At 43.4% G+C, this 23,090-nt stretch overlaps 1 protein-coding gene across 4 annotated transcripts in view; it reads right to left on the minus strand.

The window, feature by feature from the left end:
* The window catches only part of FBXW7 (F-box and WD repeat domain containing 7), a 176,634-nt gene extending 169,440 nt beyond the window's left edge, over positions 1-7,194 (minus strand). Inside the window, exon 1 of one of the 4 annotated variants that reach the window (XM_064417376.1) lies at positions 6,562-7,194. The gene's annotated coding sequence lies outside the window, so the exon portion shown is untranslated. Of the gene's footprint in view, positions 1-669; positions 717-6,561 lie in introns of those variants that run through there. The other 3 variants (XM_064417381.1, XM_064417380.1, XM_064417379.1) reach the window with 3 other exon arrangements.
* Between the last annotated feature and the right edge of the window lie 15,896 nt (positions 7,195-23,090).

Raw genomic sequence — 23,090 nt, forward strand, 5'->3', positions numbered from 1 at the left:
GTGAAGACATCCTGTTTTCAACAGAGATTCAGCACTATGCCAAGCTGTGTGGGGTCACACTTGCCACAAAAGATGAGTAACATTTCCTCAGAGAAGTCTGAATCCATAGCTGTAGTTTTAGTTATTATTTAATGGTTACAGCCTTGAACATTAAAGAAAATACTTTCTAGTATATTCCAAAGCCTTATAAGGCAATGAAGAAGTCAACAAAAGCAATGTACCCACTACTGTCAGGTCTAGCAAAGAAATGCTAGATTTTGCAGCTACTGCAATAGCTAGTGAGCAACTTCTCAAGCATGAAGTATGCTACAATGCTGAAAAGGCTTACACTTGCCAGGGAACACACTGAGCAGCTTACCCTCCTAAAAAGGGAACTTGAGGAAAAGCTTGAAACCTTTTCTTCCCCACTGGCTTATGATGCTTTGGGCTTGTTAGTCATTTAGTAAGACAAGTAGCTTGTCCTGAAGTAGCCTGTTCAGTTCTGAATTCCCTGTGACTACTGTCATTCCTGCAGATATATATGGCCACACATTCTATCCTATAAAACACATCACATATTTTACATAAAGACAGTAATAACCTTTCACATGCAATTTTGCAATACAGTAAACTCCCAATAAGCATAGGCAGGTCCTGCATGCTACAGCAGATCTAAATGTAAAGTTTCACCTTTAAGAAAACATGGTAGACTTTATCCTGAAAAGCACGTGCTCCAAAAGTATCCACCAGCATCTGTGAGAACACAGAGCTAATGTGTGCAGTAAGGACATTATGACGGTCAAAGAGGGCAGAGTTTAAGTAGATACTGTCAACAACACACACCCAGGGTTTGCAGCTCCTGTCCTTCTGAAATTCACAGCAGTTGCCACAACCTACACGAATACAAAGCCACAGCTGAGTAACTCTGACTCTGCGTGACCGAATAAAGGAATCCTTTAATCTATCAAAAGGACCCACCAAAACTTCATGTGCAATTGAGTCTCCACCACCACCCTTAAGTTCTTTGATGAACCCACCAAGGAACACACAGGAGAAGTCTCTAGAAACCTTTATCATGTAAAGGTCACCTCCCACATTCCAAGCCATCCAGAGCAATATTTCATAAGGATAAAGTGCTGAAGAGGGAGAACAACAAGCTCTGACATTGGACCAAGAAACTGAGGAACAGGAGAAGGGTACATAGGAACAAGTACAATGATTATTCCAGCATCGGTTCAGATTTTTCATTTTCAAAGAGAGACCCATGTGTAAAGAAGGAGAACTGGCAGGGGGAAGATTTAATTTATTATTACAGCCTAGGATACTGGAGTGGAGAGATTCATTGATTGAGGTTTATGAGGAGTTTAAGTGGAAATTATTGCAACTCTATCGCAACCATCCTCTAACCTCCCACTCACCCAGCTCCACAAGGCCAGGTCTCACCACAGCACGTGCATGCCTCAGCTCCACCCTAGGGCAGCCCTCCTGCCTCGCTAAGGAGGCAGAGCTTGTGCTTAGAACGTGTTCAGCAGTGTGCCCTGCCCTCTCGAGTGCACTTCACCTCAGCCTGCCCATGCTGAAGAGCTCAAAGACTTCCCAGTGCTGCTTCTCCTCCAGAGCAGTATCAGGCAGGTCACGCCATCCGCACCACTGAAAGGTTTTCAAGCAAAAAAGCATTTCATAATATCCACATTTTGGACAACTCTGAACAGTCAGCCTTTGAACAGGAAACATTACTTAATTACCTCAGAGCTGTCCCTCTGCTGTAAGCAGCCATCAAGTCTCAGGTCACAAGACAAACTAGACTCACCTAGGCCAGCTTAGCAGGCACTACCCACAGGAGGCTTCTCCAATACTGGAGCTCGGAGACCAAGCAATTTCAAGAAACCCATTCCTTTCCCCTCCACATCCCAATGACCCCTGCCCACAAAACACCTAGGGTACATCAATATGTTAATCAGTTTCATAACAATGTATTTGGATTACAAAAATCCAAACATCACTCGACCTTTTATGAGAGTATTAAAGAAAAACTGGTTTTTTGTTTTGTTTTTTTTTTTAATATAAGCTGAGGTAAATTGCATTGCAAAATGTATCATACTGGTATAACTCTAAATTACAGTCAAAACTGAAAAGAGCACATACTTTTTTATTTGGTTGGGGTTTTTTCATTGTTTGTTTTATATCTTAATTAAAAGATGCCATGCTTCTCTATTTTATGGCCATATTTGTGTTTGGTCAGAAAACTAGACAAATTCTATTAGTTCATAGGGCAACAGTCACCACCAATCATGTTGAAGGGATTTGATATAGGAAAAAAGAACTGCTTGAGAGCAAATCTTGCTGTTGCAGCTACCTGTAAGCACACAGCTGCTGAAACCATCACACCAGAAGTGTACCACCAAAACAGCACACACCAACACTTCATCCTCCAGCACAAAGCAAAGACAACTGCCTCAGCTCAAGACTCAGGCAAAGCTTACCTGAACTAAGCAAGCTAGTTTTGGACAATATCTCACATGCCTCCTCTTACCAACCAGCTGTGTGTGTTGTATCCTCTAGCTGATGGTAACATCTTCAATTGTCCCAGCAAATTAAAAGATGTCTGCCTGTAGGTTAGGCATGACATTATAGAAAAAAATGCATTGTTTCACCCTTGTAAAAATAACTGCAATTGTTTCAGAGAGCCCTGAGAAAACAAAACAGAGAAGAGCTCCTGAATTACACAGATCTCTCTATTTAGCAAAAACGAGCAGTCTTGAGGAGACGAACACATTTTTTGCCATAGTGAGCATGAACAAAACTGAACGCAGTAGTTCATTTTACTTTGACATTCTTTACTTTTGAAGTACTTGACCTTATAGATATAAATCATGTCCACATTACTGACAAAAAAACCTAGCAAGGATCTATTAGAAAACACATGACTGCAGTGTATACACTGATACAGGACAAACACTGGAGTAGCTAACCAGAACCACTGCTGCAAAGACCCAGGTAGGATTCACAGCATTGCAACAGTTTATTTACTCCAATTCCCTCTTCCTGCCATAGAAATATCCCCTCACAAGTGAGCCACAATGCCTCTCGCATTCATTACAGCCAAAAAACATCTTGCATATGCAAAACTCTAAAAGAAAAGCACGTGTAGTTTAATGTTTAAGTGAGAACCTAATCAAGCTGTTATATTTTATTGATTTTGGCTGAACAGAGAAGGTAGCCAAAAACTGATTACTCTGTTATTTCACCAATAATCTTTACAAAAAGAAAGATGGAGAACCACCTTTCATTTTCTACTAAATACAAAACTGTGACAGGTGAGGAATGGACAGGGATTTAATATTTTTCCTCTCTCCTGGCATAGGAATAAGAAGGCACCCAATACACCTGACAACACATTTATTCACAACCAGTCACTCCAAAACAAGGACTTGTCCATTCCTCCCTCAAAGCCACCAAACACGTTCACCCGAGAGGAAGCCGCTAAGGGCTGCCAAACGCACAGAAGTGGCACAGCCCTAAAGTACACACTGATAGCAGCCCGAAGGGTGTTCTGGGACCAGGACCTGTAAGCATCCAGTGCTGCCTACAGTCCTTTACAGACATCCTCTGGGCTAAACTGCCCTCGCTTGATTTAGCCAGAAGAGCCTGTGTAATAACCAGCAGCTGTACCACCACGAAGCAAGAGGGAGAAGTTTGTTGACAATAAGTCAGTTTCCATGCTTATGTGGGTCTAGGTCTTCATCAGACAAATACCTAAAAACTTTGTAGCCTTTGCTACAGAGACTACAATTACTACTCTTGTAGTGTTTGCTACAAGAGACTATCTTAATATCCATGGCAGTGATCACAGTAAACAGATTTTGTCTATCCAGTGAATACTTAGAGCACTTCAGTACTGAACCATCCATCAGTTTCCACAAATTGACTAAAGCACAATACTTTGTTGTGGAAGAGCATTTTCATGAGCAATTACACACAATGTTTATCATGTCTTTCTAGAATTACCTGACGTACAGTCCACATATGACAAGGCTGAAGCAGCTCTGCAGAAAAGGTCTTTATATTACTTTTATTTCACGTGTAATGTACATATAGTCATTGCATGTGCTCTTCACAAAAACAATCAGAAGATTAAACATGTTCATTAAATACCTTCCAAATTTTAAAAACTCTGTTTACTTTAAAGAGACAGAAGAATAGCATTCCTCTCTGTTTAATAACATTGCCTGGCCTAAAACATCACACACCATTCCTTTCATTTACTGGTTCAGACAACAAATTCCACTCAAGTAATGAACAAAACTTTTGCAAAGTACCACATGCATACATAAGGGGAAGTAAAGTTAATTTACTTTACTTACAGCCTAAGTCTAAAGATAAAAAGGATTTCTTTTCCTAAACTAAAAAGCTATTTGTTGTAAAAGCTTTTCTAACAGTAAATGCAAATGAAAATCACATACTTTCTGATAAACATTTATGTTTCCAAACAGACACCACTATCTTGGTAAATTATCCAGCTTGAACAAAGGACTTACACTGATTAGATATAAGCTGCAGTAGGAAGAAAAATCTAAACCTTGACAAAAATAATTTTAAAAACTTGAAGTGATACATCTTTTTGAGATATTTATGAACCTGGAACACCAACAAGAATGCATAATTGCCATCAAGAGGCAGAACCAGACTGCCATTAACAACTGGATGATGACGGAGAAAGGGCAGGCTTAAGTTTGAGACTAGGAAGTGCCTTAAAACAAGTGTAACCACCACATGAAAAAAGGACATAGTGTCATTTTGCTGCTGTAGATATTAAACGCTGCATAGAATTTACCATCTCCTTAACACTGTGGCCTGAAAAGAATGCAACTTCCTTTTCTAACCACTAAATTCTGCGATCGAGAAAACCTTCGAATGAACCAAATATAGAGTTCGAGTATTTTACACCTCTTTTCAAAACAGCAGCAATGACAGAAAGCTCAAGATAGGGAGAGACTTCAAGCTAAAGAAAATTAATCTTCTTACTCTCAGCAAACTGAGTCTAAAATGAAACTGTGAAAGATCAGGTGCCCTGCCTACCTTAAAATTCCTACTGATGTCTAGGTTTTCACCTAGAGTTTTCAGAGGCTGTCTCCTCAGCAGAATGGACAAGTATAGAGCTGGGAAACAGGCAGTAAATGCTCTCAGAAGTGTAGCACAAACTGAAGCACAGAGCAAGCATCCATGGCTGGAATGCTGGAGTATGGCCTTCTGTTCACACCCATATATTTCAGCAACTGTGTACATTTCTGCTACGTTTTGTTTTCCTCTGCTTTCAATTGCATCTGGTAAAGAAAGAGCAGGAGAGCAGGCGCCTAGCAACTGGCCCACAGGATGTTCACAAGCTGTACACTGTTCTTTTAATGAGAAGCCCGACAAACCCTACAACCTTCCCCTTCAAAGTCTTTCTAGACGCCTTCCAGAAAGATGTGGAGAGGACTTATGCAGACAACAGTTTCCACACAAGACTTACAATTTATGGATCTCTGTCTGAACATAGTCTCATCAAATAAACTGCATTCAGCCTACTCTCTTCATTTTTTAGTACATCCTCCTCATATGTAACAAATTGGTGTATAAATTTTAATACCCAAATAGTACAATTTAACACTAGCAGACACAATTGTTTCTTCCCCGACAAGCTACGGAGGTGTTGGTTTCTTCAGTGAAAAGAAAGTTAAGATACTCTATTAAAACACTTCAAGTTTTGATACAGTTTTTGCTCAGCGGGAAATTATGCACGGGGCGGAAATGCTAAAAAGCGAAGCAAAACAGAACCCAAGCAAACACAGTCCCATTCCCAAACGAGACCCTTCTTTCCCAGTCCCGCAGTAAGGTCTGGAGTAAGAGCAAGAGCACTTTCGTGCCTCGTGAAGCAGCAACTACTCCGACAAACAGGAAGAGCCAACACTACTTCTGGCTTTTAAAACACATTCAAAACACTTTACGTGGAAAATAAGCAACTCTTCAATAACGTTTTTCCGCGACAAGAAGAGCTACATTTTCCACCCAAGTGTTATGTAAATGAGCGGGCAGGAGGGAGCCGCGGGGTCTGTTAAGGGCCACTCAATCTATGGAGAAAAGAAGGAAAACGGGGGAGCGGGGTGGGGGCTGTTTGAAACCCTCGGGGCTCACAGCACAGCGGCCGTGCGCTCCGCTCCCGACCTTGCACAACTTTCCGCCGCGGCAGTTCCGCTCGGCTCCCCGGGCGGGGACGGGACGGCGGGGTCCGAGCCCTCCGCCCGCCGCCTTTGTTCGCGGGGGCCGCCGCCGCCGGCACAAAGCGGGCGGCAGAACTTGCGGAGGAGACCTCGGCCCTCCCCGGGGGCCCCGGCCGAGCCCCCCCTCCCGCCCCGTCTCCGCGGCGGGCGGGAGCGGCGCGTGGACCGCGGGGCAGCAGACCGTGCGCGGCCGGCAACGTGAGCCGCATGGGAAACGGCGGCCGCCGGCGCCGCGCCCCCCGCCCCGGCCCCCCGCCCGCTCCGCCGGCAGTCCCGGGGCACCCAGCCCCTTCCCAAGGCGGCTCCTCCCGCTCGCACTCACTTTTCGGGACGGGCTCCGCTGGGCTCTCCCTCCGCTCGCGGCGCGCGCGCCTTCCCGCCGGCGGGGCGATGCGGGCGGCGAGGCGGAGCCCCTCTCCCCCGGAGGGAGGGGGTCCGCTGCCCCCCCCGCCCCGGGGCTGCCGCCGGGGGCCGGGTGACTTCAAAGGGGCAGGCGGGTCCAGCCCCCCCCGCCCCGGGCGGGCTGCGGACCGGTGGCCCTCGAGGAATCCCCCCGGCTGCGGCTGTCCCGGCGGCGGATCAGGTGCGCCGCCGCCTCCTCTCACATGGAGCCACCGCCTCGCCGCCCCTCGGCGCCCCCCGGGCCGGTCCCCGCACCGCCGCCGGCCGGGAGGCGAGTGGCTCGGGCCGCGGCCCCCGCCCCGCTCTCCCTCTCATGCACTGCGGGCGCCGCCGGGCCCCGGCTCCAGCGGCGGGGGGGCCGTCAGGGCCCCAGCTGGGCGGCGCGGCGGGGCAGCCGGGCGGCGGGGCTCGGCGCCGCGACCGCTCCGCTCTGCGGCATGTGGGGGGAGCGGGGCGCTGGGCGGCGAGGCAGGGCCGGGCCGGGGACGCCGGGCGCGGCGGGGGGAGCGGCGGCAGCAGCGCCCCGGGATCCGCTCGCTTCCTGCGGCGCCGGGAGGGGGCGGGGAGGGCGGGCGGGAGAGGGAGCGAGCGCGGCGGCGGCGCGGGCGGATGACAGCGGTAACCCGGCAACGGGCCCGCCCCGCCCCGGTGCTGGCGCGGAGCGATGATGCCGAGGGCGGGCGAGGCGGAGCCGCGCAGGTCCCGCCGCGGCCGCGCGGTTCAGCCCGGGACAAGGGGGCGGCCCCGCGGCCGGCCCGCCCTTTCCCGCCATGGGAACGGCCGGTGCCGGCGCGATCCCGGTGCGCGCCCTCCGTGCCCGGCCGCCGCTCGGTTTGTGCGGGAGCCGGCGGTGGGAAGTGCTGCTCACCCTTGGTGCTTCCAGAGTCTGGGGCTCACCTGTCACTGGCAGCGCTTTCTCAGTCGGGCTCCGGGCGCCGCCAACCCAGTAACGGGAATGGTGGTTACCCCGTCCCTGCTCTCCTAAGGTTAAACCAAGCGTTATTTACAAGAGCCCCGAACAGAATCACAGAATCAATTGCATTGGGAAAAGACCCCTGAGTTCATCGAGTCCCACCTATGACCAACCACCACCATAGTCAGCTAGACCTAGCCCTGGGTGCCCCATCCAGTCATTCCTTAAACTCCAGCGACCCCACCACCTCCCTGGGCACCCCTTTCCAAACTACCGTTTCTGTGAAGAAAGTCCTCCTGGTGTCCAAACTAAATGTCCCCAACCAGCAACTGTCCTCTTGTGTTGCTCGTTGTCTGGGAGAAGAGACTGACCCTCATTTGGCTACACACTCCTTTCAGGCAGTTTTAGAGTGATATGGTCATCCCAAGCCTTCTTTTCTCCCAGAGAAACAATCCCAGCTACCTCAGCCGCTCCTCACAGGACTTGTGCTCCAGTTTGAGAGCTTTGCTAGGCCTCTTTTGCTTTGTGATGCTGATACACAGAGCTGTTCAACAAACAACAAGGTAAAAACTGAATACTTAAGTCGATCATTAAGCATGTGGGATGGTTGAACGCAACACTCAGCCAGGCCACTGAGAAAAGCTTAGGCCTCAGGAAAAAGGAGGAAAAAAAAGTGGTATTTGACTGTTGCCATCATAAAGCATATATAACAAGAGCAAAATTAAGGTCACTTCTGTACCTTAGGTCTGGCATTTTCTTCCTTTTCCAAAGATCATGGCTGATCTTTGCCATGTCAGGGTATGCCCAAGCAGACTTTGGCTGCTCTGCCCAGACCTCATGCAAGCACTGGGACACGGGATGTCTGACTGCACTAAAAGCCTTCCAATTGCCCACTAGCATTTTCCTGTCTGCCATTCAGTTTTAAATCTGCCTCTTATTAATCTGCCTCTTATTCTGCATCAACTTCTGCTTGGTGTTTCTTTACCCTTTCCTCTTACCTTGTTTACCTGATTTTTCTTTTCCTGTGTATTAAAAACAGATGTTTCAGCTCACCTGAGTTTCCAAACCTGTACCGTGTCCCCATTGGGACAACGCAGCAGAGAAGCACTCTCACTCTTGAGAGCTGCAGGCATGTCCCTTCCTCACAGCTGAACTTCCACACATCCATTCCTATGCTTATTGTAACAAATTGGCAAGGGATGCTTTTGCAGACAGAAGCCTCCTTCACTAGTGAGGCCTGCTTCCCCACAGAACATCACTCACCTTTTCCACACAACGACAAAGCAGCCCTGCAATAAGTATATAGGTAACTATATAATCGGGTAATTGAACTTGTTATTCCTGGAGCAGGCAGGAATTAAATCTGAATTAATAATATCTTCATTTTGGCAAGGTTTTTTCCCCATAAGTTTACAGAAACATGCATTTTTTGCCCTCTACAAAGGAAATAGCAATGCTAAAACTTTTGTATGGATCTCTGCATCTTGAGCTAAGAGAATGCAGGTTTCTCTCCTCAGACCCTATCCATGTCAAGGGGTTACTGGTTCTTATTTCTTGGATCTGTTGCTTATTCCATTGACATTCTACTAATTATAGTGTTCTCTCTCTGCCAGTTGAATTATAAATTCACACATAGGTCAAACATAACTGGGACACTAATTCTGACTACACATTACTTGGGAGTGAAGGAAAACGTTGGCTGTGTAATCAGTGTAGATCACTGACAATGGCAGATGCATTGCTCAAGAAACAGAAAATCACTACTCTGCCAGCACTGATGATGGTGCTCAGACTGGCTGAGGATTTAATGAAAATGTTACGATTATTTTATTAGTCACAGATTAAACTGGTTCAGCATGTAGTCTTTAATGGAAATGTGGTCATGACTGACTATACTTCAAACAGCAGGGATAAAAATAGGAATTGTACTGCAGATCAATGCATTGGCAGAACTAATCACACTGTCATATGCCAGACTTGAATGCCACCACACAGACAGTTTCAATAAAACTGATTTTAAAAATAACACAGAGAACAATTTTAAGTGGATCTGTATTGTTTTCAACATACAATCCAGTGAGAATGCAAAAACCTTGCCAGAGGTTATTACTGTGCACGAAATCGTGACAGAGGAAGAGAAACACTGGGGCTTTTAAGCACTCTGCCTAGAGGCTGAAGGGATACTTGCTGTCTGTTTGGATGCATTTTCTTTCCGTGGTGTTTTTAATCTTGATGGACTACCCCCCATACCAGAGGTTGGTATTAAACTTAATGGCAAGACTGCAATCTATCAACAACCTCGCTAACTGAAAAGATTCCATGCTAAAAGGCATAGAAAATTAGATGATGATTTGAAAATGAGCGTTAGCCAGGAGAGAGAGGGCACATGCATGAGTAACGAATCTGCTGTAGAATTGTTATTACAGAGGAAAGCTGATCCTGTATTATACCATGTCGTCTTTAAAATGCCATAAATAATAACGTGAAATAACTAAATGGAAGGAGCATATTCAAATACTAAACCACCATTTAAAAATCTGCTTAATTTGCTCATGTTTCTGGTTTTATCAGGCACCTATGACAAATTTTGTAAGCTGGTTTTATCAGGTATCTATGATAAATTTTGTAAGCTGTTTGCAGATAAAGGGAAGAATAAAGGATTTCTTTGTGTGGGAAAACATGGACCCAAATTATGGTAATGCTGAAAGAGATCTTCTGTACAAGGCTTAGTCCATTTTGACTGATGTGATTTAAATTTGAATCCTTACTTTTTAAAAATTATCTTCCCCAATTGTTTACAGGGAGATATATCCTAATGGCTGGCAGTGCTGTGCATCCCACTGCCTGCAGGAATGAGAATGGAAACTGAGCTCTGTCTCAGGCAGATGCTTCAGCTTCTGTACCCTGCCCATACCGGAGGCTGCATGTGTCAGGGTTTGGGATGGGGGATGCAGGCATCCCATGTAATGGGGTCATCAGCGTTGCACACGTGCAGGTCCCAGACTGGAGAGGGTTTCTGAGGCAGAGTCGGTGCCTGAGAACAGACCCTTTAGCAGGACTCCTGTGAGGAGGGGGTTACACCAGTCACGTAGTCCTGGCTTGCAGCACAGTGCTTATCCGTGTTTTGGTTTCCTCCTGCCAAGCACACACCAGAGGTGTGGGGAAGCTGTGCTGTTGCGCTGCTGGTGTAGGAGGAGGCAGACAATGGAGCAGGGACACCAGATCAGCAGCTCTCATAATCACAGCTTGTTCTGCTGGGTGAGAAAAAAATCCCAGGAGCAGACAAAAGGTAGCAAAAGGGGCAAGATAAGCAAACCACAAGGGAGTAGAGCCACGCTTTTTGTTGTTAGTGAAATACAGATTGATTCATCCGGCTCAAACTTCACCCTTTGAGCTGCAGTGCTTAGGCTACACATGGGCTGTCAAAACCTTACTTAAAACTAAATCTACCAATTCAGACTGCCTGCTGCCGCTTGTTAAATGGAATGAAACATCCTTTCTCTCTGCTTCATGTAAGGATATGACAGACTTGAGGTGAAGAAGCAAAGAGCTCCTCTTTTTGATAGGCAATCTTCTGATCAAAGACACGGTTAGTTCTGCCTTTAATTCCCTACAAATGAAACTGCTGTCCTGGCTGACCTTGGGAAGGTCATTTTAAACAGCCTGCATGATGGAACTGAAACTGTCTCCTTCCCAGCAGACAGACATTTGATTTTTCTCTCTTTCCTTGCTGTTCTTTTCAAGTATGTTTTAGAGTCACTGGTAAGGCATAATTCACATTTCTCCCATGGCATTACTGAGCACTGTAAAGTTGTGTATAAGCACATTGCACCAGACTTAGACAATAAAATCGTGGTTGTAGACAGAACCTATTGCATTCAAACAAAATAGAGAGGATACAACAGAAGTAATAACAAGAAAACAAGAATTAAAATCATCTTTCATCTTAGGATGTAGGGAACAGGTCATCCTGGACATTCTGAGCTCAAGTGGAGTTATAATGTAAATATTCTCTTCAATAAAATGAACAGATAAAGAAAAAAAGAGCTATACAAGATCTCATTTTCAAGAGGTGTAAAGGTCTAACTCTTCCCAGTTGCAGATAAAAAGCCTGGAAAAGAGACAAAATTTCCAAGATAGATAAGGTAAATTTCCATGGATGCAGCCAAAGGGCTGGACCCTATTTCCCAAGCCTCATCCCCACTTAGGAGACAAAGGGAGTAAATTTACTGCAACAAACATTGATGAAAGTTTAGCCAGACATCACTACAGCAGTCCTGGCTCTGACTGCAAGTAAAGATAAAGGACATATCAGCTCTGTGACAATATCAGCTCTGAGAGCTGATAGCACTGATGATCTCATCAACAGGAAATTTCAATCTCAAACCCTAGGTCTTGGTAACAACACCATCCTTTGCTATGACATTTACATAAAAATTTCATAGCAATAATACCATATCAGAGAGGATTTGTGAATTCTTAACCCGACTCAGAAAAATTACCTCATTTTTGATATTTACAGGGATGATACAATGCAAGACCTTTGGGCTTTTCTTCCCTTATTCTGTTGTTCCATTTCTGCTCACTCTGTTAAAGGTAATGTAATGGTTTTAGTAGAAGTACATATAAAAGAAGAGAAACAGTACAATCAGTGAGAAGATTGGCAAAAGACCATCTATACAAATATACTAGTTTCAATGACAGAGTTCATTACCTTTGTATGGCTGGCTGTAGCTTAAAGCAAATATAACTAGAGTTAAAACAGCTCTGGCTTAAGTGTATTGCATACTGATAGATTAATTTGCTTTTAATGCAAGAGTGCTGCTGGTTTTTTTTTCTTCACTGAATACAAAATTTTACTTTTAAAGGACATGGCTTTAAGCAAAATCATGGGGTTTGGTGAAGTTGTTGGAACTGAACTCCAGTTTGATCTCACCTGTGCAACACTGCAGGCTCAGATCTCCAATCTTAGAAACCTTACAGGCAGATATTTCAGTCCATTACTAACACCCATGATAACCTACTCAAGTAAACCAATTTCTGAATGTTCTCCGAAACACAAAGTTTATCAGTCCACGAAGGCTTGTGATTACACCAGGACTAAGCCAGCACAAGAAGTAGAATTAATTGTACCCTGGTGAAATCAGGGCAGACATAGCAAGGGTAGTGCAGATCAGTGTATTGGCAAAACTATATTGAGCAGCTTGCCTGCAAACTTGCTGCTCACAAGCTTTGCCAGTCTCTTGCTGCTATTGGACTTGAAATTCGCTGAAATAAAAAGAGCTCAGATATCTAAGAGTGGCTAATTGTCTCATAAAGGCAACACAGGGGAAAAATTCACACAGGAAAGCATGTAGTCTGTGCCTCTGGCAAGTACTAGTTTACAAAACATCAGCCTATTTATAGTATTTGTCTAAGTGTGTGCTTGAAGTTGAAAGTGTTAGCAACTTTCTTCTATAATCTATATTTAGCCACGGTAGCCTGACTGTCATGGTAAGCAAAGAAGGTTTGGTGGGAGCAAATCCTAATAAGGTATTCCCCGGTATTGAAAATAACTGAGTCACAGCTGCAATATTTAAACTATTTATAATTCCATTAAACAACAGTACATAGGAAACCACTGTGGAAACCTGGTGGTAACATCACTGTTTTCTGCTGTGGATTGGTCTTAGTGCTGAATATCCCCACACTGGATCAGAGCCCTTTTTTTTTTTCCCGGAAGTTTCATTAAATGCTTGTTCATGTCTTCAGAAGTACTTCTACAAAATTTAAGAATAATTTCTTGGCATAAATTTGAATACCTATATTTAATATTTATTTCAAATACTATCTAGCACTGTCCTGCTCTCTAGTATAATTTTTTGTTTGGCCATCAACTACTCCCCCCTCCCCACCAACGGCTGGAGTTTATAAAACAATTATTCAGGAAAACAGTTTTTGCAAAAAGGTTTGTACAAATATAAAAAAGACAGTCTTAGAGATTAAAAAAAATTGGACTCATGTATTCAGCTAAATATTTACTAACTGTAACAGGTGACACAAATTTCTCATCAATTAAAGTTTTGGGAGCCATTTGTACTTTTGATTGTAGTTATGTGTCTGTAAAATTGGACACTGATGCTTTAGCCCACTGCCACCTGGTCCCCCAAACTAATAATGTCAGTGTAATAGGGTTAAAGGAACTATCCCAAAGTCTACCTGAGACAGACAGCTCTCAGTTCATCCGAATTAAGCTGTTTGTACTGCCCTGGAATGGCAACAGTATCTCATCACATTCTAGGCTTTTGAATCTTTTCTGATATTACATTTCACAACCAAAACTACTGGCAAATTTATATAGGTCTAGAAATTTATTTGCAGTACTTTTCATGCTCTCCAGACAGTAACTTGTTTCCTATGTTGTTTTCTTTTCCTTGTGAGTTCATTTTTGTTTTTTCCATATCCAAGCAAATCAAACTCTCCCATGACTGCAGAAAATACAGTCAGTTTCTGCAATGGCATTGCTCCTGAACAAACTGACTTTGACTACTTATATTTCAATAATTATATTTTAACTACACATATTCATACAGAAAGGGAGGAAAAGCGTAAGAGCAACTTTCAAAGTATTTGATTGTGTACTAGAAAAATCAAGGTATAGCTGTTACACCAAATTGTACGATAAAATCTGAAAACTATACAAATTTGGCATGTCATATGAAAAGGGAAAAATCTTCATCTCTTCATGGTGTATTCCAAAATAATAGTTTTGGTTAGCCAGTCATGCTGCTACCCTTTTTTTATTTGGCTTCAGCTGGGGTCCTAAGGAAAATAAAAAGACAGAAAGGTTTAATGTTTTATACTACCTCAGTGCTCTTTGGGATATTTTTTTCCAACAAATTTGCAGCAATTTAACAGAAAGTGATTAAATTTTCTAATGAAGAGTGGCTTCTGAATGGCAGGGTTAAAGCCCATGTGCTACACTCTCTGTCTTCCTCTTTTACTTGAAAAATGCTCTTTCTCATCAGGTAAAACCATATCACCTTAAATCAAGCATCAATCAAATGCATCAGGAAATAGAAACTTTAAGCACATAGGGAATGCTAACCTTTGAAAGTATCTGCATCCAACAGCCCAACTTCACAGAGAGAATTCCCAAACTTTCTTTTTGAAGGCACAACCAACAGACATTACCCAAGGAACCAAGCAGACAGCTGCGGGTTTGTTCTCCACAGCATAGCTTTGCTGTGGGCAAGTGACAAAAAATTTCCAGAAGAGAGTAGTGTCCTAGGGATGACCTTGGTTAAAGGGAGAGTAAAAAAATGATACCATGAATTTGTGTTGAATACTGTATTTTCCCCTGAAAAAGGAAACCCTGAAGGGAGAAGGTGTTACAGCCATGACAATTGCTGTGATGAGTGATCCCTTCAGATTATTATGTTCTATCTATCTCACACATACAAGTAAAGCCTCTTTCCAAAACGGCAAAACTAGACATCTACAAATATCAGTGAGAAAGAGAGTTTTGAAATACAAACAAACAAACAAAAAAGAGAGAGAGAGAAAAGACAAAACCACACTTTTGATTCCCTAGTGCTTTGCAAGAGTTATTCTGAAGGTCATTAGCACTTTCAGAGGTGATGGTTCTATGAGGGCTATATTATGCAATGTAAAATGCTTTAAAAGTTTTAGTTAAGGAAACCAGACTGAAAGCAATTTCTTATCAGAAGTAAAAAGTAGTCTCAGGTACCTGAGAGGGAAAACCGAAGGCAATCCAGGATGTTCAGAGGCAGTCCAAATAAGTCTCCAAAAATGCAAAGTATTCTTATATAGTTGGACCCTGTTACTGACCCTATTATTATAAATGCCAATTATTTTTTAATTTTTAAAATGTGTTTATGGGAATCAAACTATTAGTCTGAGTACCCTCAAATATGGATCTCATTAGCAAGGTGTTACCATGGCTGTCTTGACCAGTAGTTGGTATTCCTTTGGGTAATATTAACAGCTGCAATCAGAGACTGTTAACTATTACCCAGATTAAATACCTTGTCATTCAGATTTATGTAATCTGAGGGGAGGAAATAAGGATGAATTCCCTTCTAGCATTCACAGGTCAAATATTTATTGTTGCTTGGCAAGTGTAATGGGCTTGAATCACGTCATAAGCTTGAACAAAGGCAAGATAACATAATATCTGTTCTGTAGCTCTGCTTGGTTCAGGTTCTTCACTGTTTCTATTAAGCAAAGCAATGAACCTACACATGTTATTTTGCAGAATTTCTCTTTAGCAGAAGCACTACTAGAAAACAACAAAAATTCCTCAGCCAGAACATCTTCTCAATTGTCATCTTCACTGATGCTCAGAAGGCTACTGCTGTACAATAAAACTTCTAAATCAGCAACAAACTTCAAGACCCTTGTTATTTGTAGGAAAAAAAGGCCTGGAGTTATAATAGTCGATCAGTTGCATGACTATTAATAGTGCTGAGTGCCTTAATCCAGACAGTTCTCAAACTTTGCAAGTGCTGTTTGGCACTGTGCTCATCAGGCCTGCTGGGAGCGTGCCTCAGTGACACAGAACTGAAAACACTTGCTGCAGATCAAGAAAAGTTCCTGCTGGTTCCTGGCACTGCTTGTAGTGCCTCTGTGCACACTTTAGCAGTAGAATTTGCAGGGGACAGGAGTAGGAAAAAACACAAACTCACACATACGAGGAATAGCAGCATGCTAAGGCTCAGCAGACAGCATCGCTGCATTCCTGTGGGAGCCCAGGCTGCATCAGGAGCCTTTCTTTCAGCCTCTCATTTGGTGTGTTAATGATGCTGTACACAAAGCATGATGATCCCTAGTAAGTGCTGCTAGACAGGCGTGGCTTTCTAGATTCCTGTTAATGCTGATACCAGTAAAAAAAACCCCATCATTTCACTGTCTGATCAGCTAGGCTAGCCAATCTGAAAAGGCAAAGTCGGTTTCAGAGGTTTGAATTTTCACTCAAGGATAGAGGAGTAGTAAAAATGCTTTGAAATCTCAGACTCTGTTAGGGACCTCTTTATAAAAATTCCTGTCTGTATTAGTTTTGCCCCCTGACTTGGCAGCAGAAACACAGGCTGGGCTTTCCCCCATGCAATTGCAGAGGACAGAGCACTGAGTGTCATGCTGCAGTTTTGGAGTATGCCAGCTCTGGGGGCCCCTCTCATCTCCTGCTGCACAGCCCTGTCTCCACCCTCACTGTGATAGCAGCTTTTTGTACAGCCTCAATAAAAACCAGATCAGAAATAACCCTTTCTTAGGAGGTTTAGTTTGGAGCTCAGTCAGCTAACTGCTCCTTCTTCTTCTCTGCTGTGGTGATGCTGGGGGTTGGTGCACTGAGCCTACCTGAGAACAAGTGACCACAGAAGCAGAAATTTGCCAAAACCAGCCCACAGTCAAACCTAGCATGGGGCAGGTTGTGTTTCATTCCCAAAGTCTTCATTTCTTTAATGAAGGCAGGTTCTTTAAATGCTTGTTAAAGCAAACATAACACAGAGTTTCCTGAGCTGTTGGCAGAATTTACATTGACCTTACTGGGGCTAGGACTTTACCCATTTAAATAAAAAGGCAATCCAATATGTCATCCACTGTCATCATCAACTTACCCATCCCACGGCTGCCGCAAAGCCTTCCAAGCTGGATATGTCCTGATCTTCTAATGCAAGACCATACATTTCTTAACGTTTACTTTCCCACAAGAAGGAAAATGCGAAACTCCTACTGGTCACTTGGATTTTTCAGCACTTCATATTCAGGGCTGAGTCTCTGACTGGAGCAGGGGAAAGCTTGTGCCCTGAAATTCAGGTCTGTTCCATGTCCTTTGGATCCAAGATTTAGTTTCACCTCTGCTTTTCTTTCAGTGTTCATATTCTATACACTGTATTTGATAATACCTCCAGGAAAGTCACCGAATATCTTCTGATAAATGCTGAATTACATACTTACGTCTGTGTTTGTGCTTATTTCAGAGATCTGTAGCTGTAGTTCCTAAAAGCTCAACTACATCAACAGAATTGCAGGTGCAGCTCTGATCCCTGAAGGTATTTACCAAGTCAGAGGGAGAGATTTATAACTCTGACTTCAGTGGTGCTACACTGATTTACATCAGCCAAGGAGCCTCTGTGTGCTTTTTAGAGTTATCTGCTTGACAACTTGTCCATCTTCTCATGTGACTCAGCTGTTTTCTGTTCTTGAGCTCTAACCTTCTGCACATTAGTGGGTGTCATGGTAACTAAGGAGCAACCACACATAGCAGGCTAGCAAAAAAACCAGAACTGCTGAAGGTTAAAAACTAAGTGGAAGAACTATTTCAGTTATGTAAAAAAAAGAAAATAAACCTCCCCCCATCCCCAAACATGAAAGACTCTCCAAACTGAGCTTTGTATGTTTTTCTGGTAAAGTAACCCAGTGGCAATAAATGAAGAGCACAGCTGGAACTAACAGCAGTGTGATGGTTCAGTTAGGCATGTTGGCAAGCAGTAGGCTATGGGTTCAAATTTGGGCAGTTCTTTTGCCCACATAGGAAGGAGGCTGAAGACAGCAAACTCTGGAAATGTTTAGGTTCATATTTTGACAGGTGTGTGTGGTCAGAGAAGTAAAGATGAAACTTGCCTTTGCACAGCTAGGAAGTGGATAAAATCTTTTCACAGCACATTTTTCCCAACAGGAATGTAGAAAGTGCAGTGGGAGGTGCTGTAGTGTGAGTTGGAGAAGGAGCTCTGGGGCAGGATGTGCTATCGTATGACCCACCAGGGGGCTGGCTTGGAGGCTGCTGATGGGTGCCTCAGCAAAGAGGCTCATTGTGAGCTTTAGTGCAGTGTGATACGTGCTGAGGGATCACAGGTCCCAAAAACACTCATTCAAAAAAAGCCTTGGCTCGCAGTTCAAGTACTCTTAATTTACTGACTTCTAGATAGTCTAAAGATGAGTGGAAGTTAAGGAATGAGCCTGGCCTGTAACTCCCACATCTTGCACTTTCACCTGTGCTGACATCCTCTGGCCATGCCCATGTCTTTGAAAAGCAGAGTTTTTCTAAGTGCAGAGAAGACCATGCACAGGAGGCATCTTTAAAACTGCAGGATCTTAGAGATGTTGCAAACTATTCTAACCATGCCTCAGCAAACAAATATCTCTACTTTAGCCAGCAGCTGATGGTAGTTCAGAGTTCCTAGATCATGAAGGGAAAGTGAGGTTTCCTCAAAAGAAGTCTTAGAATAACAAATGCAACCTGATCCTAGGTTACTTATTCTTTTTAATTCAAAATGGTTTTTATTCTGCTTTGCATTTGTCTAGCTCCAGCTTTCATCCATTGGATATTTCAATATTGACTATAGATTCAGTGTATAATGCTCGCTGGTGACAATATCCCAGTGTTGAGACATATAAAATGCTGCAATTTCAACTGAAATGTGTCACATGACAAGGTAATACCTGAAAAATATAATTATTTTTTCATATATAAACATTCTTACTAAGGCACATTTGTATTTGGAGAATTGCAGGCTTTGTTTAAGGCATCTGTCTGGAAATATCTTTTAATGGCATCCAATCAAGGCACTCTAGAGCTCTAGGCACATTCAGTGCTGAAAGAACATTTACAGGAGTGGGGAGCCTGAAGAGCTTCTTGCAGGTGCTGTAATCAGAAGCCCTTTTCTCTCTCTGTGTTAGTCACTTTCAGACTGAACAATTTGAAATCACTGTGTTGTTCTGGGGTTTTTTTCACAATAAAATTAGCAACTGTTCTGCTTACTTTCAGTCACTAGAAACTACATGCCTATATATAAAGGAAGCACTCATGATGTGTAGATGTCATCTAATTTTGGTGCCTTTTTATGGAATAAGAATTTATTGAGACAGCAGTAGAATTTTTTGGCTCTTGCTTTTCCCCTCCCTCTTCTTCTGGGCTGTTACACCAGGGTGTTTCTTGCATGCTGCCTCTTGGATGTGAACTCAGCCAGCCTTGTCTTCCCACCTATCCCCATCCCAGCATTTCCCTTGGGCTAGCTGCCAACTTCTTTCAGCAGTACAGGTGGACACATTTGCCTCTATTTAAAGCACATTGGTTTAGGCATGATCTTGGAATTGAAAATGTGTAGATTTAACTGGAAAAGAGTAACAACCCTGTTGGCTTTATCTTAAAACTAATAAGGAATACAGGCCTAACTGTGCTTGTGCAATCTGTATATAAAGATCTTCTCCCCCATCTGCTGATGGATATCCTGTGGGTCTGCCTTTCAAATGCTGCTGGTGCAGCATTTGCAGCAAATTTGCAGATTTGAAATGTTCTCTCTGCCACTCTTAGCTGCTCTGCTGAGGCTGAATGCTGTCAGTAACTCCCAGCACTGCCAGATCAGGTGCTGAAGCTGTTGGGTTGGGTGAGAGGAGATGTGCAGCCCTGTCCTGGAAGCTGTGTGACCACCCACCCTGGCTGCCCAGGAGGGAAGGGATGCAGCTGGAAAATCACTGCACTGCACCCAGGGAGGCAACCCTGCCTTGGGGAAGGAGATAGTATAATGCCTCAGTTGCCTTTGTCTCAGAAAAAATGACAAACTGAATTCACAACAGGGTAGTGATTTCAGTATCTTTTGTACGGGTGGAGTGACAGAGCTTTAAGACATATTTCTGCTTCTTCCCAGTTCAAACCTAGGAGGAGTAAAACCCAGCCCCAGTATAACCTGGCACAGACTCCATCCTGCTCTGAATTATCCCCTGCTGCCAGAAGAGACAGCCAAAGCTCCCTGCTGCAGCCCTGTGCCACTCCCTATGGATAATCTGGTTGCAGAGTGAGGTGAAAGGGGAAGAAAAACAGAGCAGCAAATTATGCCAGGAGGAAAGCTTTGTTATATTTATAAGGCAGCTGGGTTAGGAGCCAGGGAGTGAGATGCTTATGTAGTAATGGAATAAATTCTATAAACGTAGTTTAGAATGGATGGGAGGATGCAAGCAATTAATTTGTTTTATTATTTTTAATTTTGGCCTTATATTCAAGTGTAAAATATTTTATATGCACAAATGCACGAATATGCAGACTGAAAGTAAAAAAATATATATGTATTTTCATATTACTGGAAGAGGTTAGAGGTTTATTGCTGGAAAATTGCTAGGGGAAGTGATTTTTTTGAAGCAAAAAGATGCAGACCATGTCTCTCTAAGATCAAGGACTGTGTTAAGACAGCAGGCAGAGAAACATCAGGAAAATAAATAAGGCACAGAATTGCATGCAAGAAAACAGCAAACAAAACCATAAATTTGTGGACAAGGGTAATGAGAATAGCAGCTACTGGGAATAAAATGCCTATGTGTGTGGATGAGGTCAAAACTCTGAAAAGGATTTCTAGAAGAGGAAGAAACCATTCAGCTTTTGTACATGGCATTTTTAATAGATCGAGAGAAGGAAAAAACACATAGATACTGGGTGGGGCAAAGACCTGAAGACTATAAAATTACAAACTACTTTGAATCAGCTCTCCAGCATAAGGTGGGAAAGACCCACATCTCCATAAAACTGGAGATGTCTGACCACTGTGTCTCCAGTGGGGACAAACTCCTCACTGCTCCGTGCCTTTGTGAGGTTTAATGAATGGGGGCAGGCAGAGATGGGATGCAGTGAGCCGGGTAGGGACTGTGCCAAGGCTTACTTGTCAAGTCATATTTGCCACAGTGCTGCAGGGTTGGAGCTTGAGGGTGTCTGGGACAGACTGGGGTGTGGAGGCACTTGCCAAAGCCCCCTGGGCTGGTGAGCCCTTGGATCAGCCTGCCTGGATATGAGGAGGGGGCAAGGTGGCTGCTGCTGGTGCACTCCTGCTTGGGGCACAGGGGTTGCATCAGGGAGCAAATTGGCTCCAGAGCTGGCATAAGTGAATTGCAAGTGTCATTGGTTTTAAAAAGTTTTGGTTGATTTGGTTATTTTTGATTGGATTTTTTTGGTTTGGGGTTTTTTGGGTTGTTTTTTTTTTTTTTGGCTTAGGTTTCCAAGAGCTGCACTAGTGTTGTTGACTTTCCCAGTTGATAGTTAATGACATGGGGACGGGAGGAAAATGAATCACTGAGGCTACAGGAGAATTTATTTTCAGGAGAACAATAATGCCATATATCAACAAGAAGTTTTTTTCTGTCACTTGGTAACTCATTGGCCATGAGGCACCATCTTCAGATCTTTGTAGAATGAGAGCAATGGCTTGTCTACACCTGAGTTAACAGAAGATAAAAAAAAGCTCCATGATTCTTGTATGATAGTCATAGAAAGAGTCCTATAGAGATGAATGGTAGTTGGATTGAGGCCAAAGCCATCACATGCCTCTTTGTAGTAGTTGCATAAACAGAGGATGAGTAGATAATTTCCCGCTCTCTTCTGCTCTTGTCTAAGATCTGTCTTGTCATAGATAATTATAAATCAAAAATAATGAACTTCCCCTTTAATACATTTGAAGCTTTGGCATGAAGCGATGTAAACAAGTTCTGAAGTCTAGTATATGGGAGCATTAAACCTAATTATTAATAGATAAATAACTTCATCAAAAACTGAGGGAGGAGTTTGGGGCTGGTAGTATTTTATGCTAACATGTATATCCATAAATAGTAATAACTTGAGGATCCTGTGACTAGTCTTGTGTTCACAGAATAGATGCACTGTGTGGATAAATAAATAAAACAGAGAGGAGCTAGTTATTGTGCTGCTTGCCTGGACCTTTGAGTCCTCCCCCAGACCTCAGCTCTTCCTGCGCTCCTGGAATGCACAAGGATAATACTCCGATTCATGCCTCCTTCTGGTTGTGCTTTCAGTTCAGTGAGTTGGCTCCAGTGAGGTAACACAAGGATCTGGCCTTTTCAGACTATGGTCTTTTATGAGTGGACAAGTTCTGCTCTTACGTTTTGGAGTTGTCCTATAGAGCTGTTCACAAAACTGAAAACTGGAAAGAAGTATCTATGGTTAAATTACGTGTTAGCAGTACAGTTAACCTTGGTATTTTAATTTCAGCAAAGAGGCCTTTCATTGTTCATGTGTTTTCTAAAAATAAATCTCTTCTGTGAATCCGCCTAATGCATGGCTGTACAAATCCTTGGTTTTCCTCTAGGGTTATAAACTCCTTATTATACATCCACTTAATTATTTCTCCTCCATTACCCCTTTTATCTGCATACCCTAGTGGTCACAGCTCCCCAGGCAGGGCAGCTCATTGCACCTTTACCATTGCTATTGTACCCCTGTAGCAATTGTGCAATGCTGTTGTACCCCTGTAGCATTGTCATCCAAACTCTGGATGAGCCACCTTCAGAAGGATTTCCACTTCAGTATTCCATGAGTCCTATTTTCCCTCTGAATAAAGACAGACCTTTGATAGGTCTGTATAGTGACTGAAAGAAACAAGATTTTTGAAATAAACCTGCTCAGGGAAGTTGCTCTGTGATTGTCGTGCTTTAACTTCCTATATGAAGAAAAGAAGTATTTATTTTCCCCAAAGAAAATGCTTCTATTTATTCCAGGCAGTAAAAAGTTTATATCTTTTTGTTCTTTCTTAAACTAC

This window comes from Passer domesticus, chromosome 4, assembly GCF_036417665.1.
Source record: "Passer domesticus isolate bPasDom1 chromosome 4, bPasDom1.hap1, whole genome shotgun sequence".
Lineage (NCBI taxonomy): Eukaryota > Metazoa > Chordata > Aves > Passeriformes > Passeridae > Passer > Passer domesticus.